Raw genomic sequence first — 1,973 nt, forward strand, 5'->3', positions numbered from 1 at the left:
ACAGAGAAGGCAGCAGGACAAAGGCCTGAGGTAGCCATGCTTATCATGAAGCAGACTGTATATAAGAGGCCAGTTCCCTGGGTACTGATAAAAAGGTAGATGATGTCCAGGAAGATGGTGGCCAGGAAGGTCCCCAAATACATCCCAATGGTGGAGTCCTGCTGCACCCTGACCCACACCCCTCTAAATGGAGTCACAATGGGATTTCAGCTCCAGCTGCTGAGTGTCAGGGAGGACATGAGTTTGTCCGCAACAAAGACTGAGCTGGAGGACTGGCAGGACTGAGAACTCAGAAGGGTCAGGCACATCCAAACCTGTGCGCTCCTTCACCCCACATCCAGAGAGAAAGGAGAGTCCGAGGCGGTCTTGTCATCACACTACACGGGTTTAGGACAGCGATTCTCACCCAACACAGTGAGAGTCAAAGATTGGCCCGAGGGGAAAGCGACTCTGAAACGGTCCAGGGTTTGCAGTGTTACGAGGGACACATGGGTAGTGCTGGGAAAGTGGGACGTGTGACTATCACTGAAGGGGAGAACCTTGAGAGTGACCCGGGAGGACAAAGGCTTATCACACCAGTCAGCTGTCACTTCAGAAGAAACAAGGAAGGCGGGGAAGAGAAAACATTCTCACCCTGTGACTGCAGCCCGGCAACTTTCCATGGAAACAAAACCTAAGGTTTTATTTTATTTTATGCCTGAGCAAACAGTGCTCAAAACCACTACAGGCGTCAAACAAGATGGAGCGAAAATTCTAGATCTGTAAGTTGAGGGAGGAAATCAGACATTGCTCAAAAGCTCTCATGCTTAACAGGGGGAGGATCAGGGAATTCAGGCTTTGTCTACTAATGCATGTTGTATGTCCTAGTGAGCACAAAGGGTAAACAGTGAGTGTCCAACTTTGAAACTAGCGCAAGAGAAGTACATGGAAAAGCATGTGAAAGGAATGCATGTGAAAAAGCAGGAGAGCGGGGACGAAACACTTAAAATAAAATAATGTAATCTGAGTTTGGTCCCCAGAGTCCACATGGCAGAATAGAGAACTGACTCCACCAATTATCCTCTGATCTCCACACGTGGTGGTTTGTTCTCCCCTAATAAATAAGTGTCAAACAGCTCAAAATGATATAAGGAAATCCTAATATATTACCAGTTTTAAGAGGTATAAATAAATGGATTATACTTTCTAGCTAAGAATAACCAGGAAAAAAAAAGCCCCTCGGTTATGAAACAATCAGGTTGGGGGCTGAATGTACCCATCACAAAGCCCCAATCACATAAAACAAACATTATTAGTTTTGGGGATAAAATAGTAAACCCGGGAGAAAAGGAAATTCTAATACGTTGCAGAATCTGAAAGATCATGAGAAAGGAGGAACAGAAATCCTCCTAGAACAGCCCTGCCCTAACGGACACCCAGGCGCAAGTGTATGTTTGCCACTGAACACGACAGCAGGAAGGCAAACCAACAGACCCCTGTGGAAACTTAACAGTGCTGCACAAAACCAAGAACATTAACGTGTAAACCTTAGAAACTTTGTCCTCCTCACCCCTCAGAAAGGAATCTGTCGTGTACAAATTTAGGAGGTAATGTGTCTATTACTTGTGTGTGATACACACGAGCCACCCTAAGCTGCTGCTGTGCTGTGTGCCCTCTGGCACGCGGAATTCTGATTTAGTGACGGCGGCTATTAATGGTGTGGTGGTCACTAAGGACATTCCAGAAGGTGCCTGTGATACAAAGGGGATTTTCACTGTGGCTCCTCCCTTCCCTTTTCACGTGTGGGATATTTTTGGAAGTGTTCTTTTCCATCCGCTGAAAGAGAATTAAGAAAATTCCAGCATGCTTCTGTGTCAGCAGCGCTCTTTCAGCCCAGGGAGCACGGGGTGATTGATGAACCTGTCAGGCCTACAGTAGCAGACAGAGAAAGTTGGCAGAAGTTCAGTGTTGCTGAAAGAAATCTCAAATACTTA

Source organism: Rattus rattus, chromosome 14 (genome assembly GCF_011064425.1).
Source record: "Rattus rattus isolate New Zealand chromosome 14, Rrattus_CSIRO_v1, whole genome shotgun sequence".
NCBI classification, from domain to species: domain Eukaryota; kingdom Metazoa; phylum Chordata; class Mammalia; order Rodentia; family Muridae; genus Rattus; species Rattus rattus.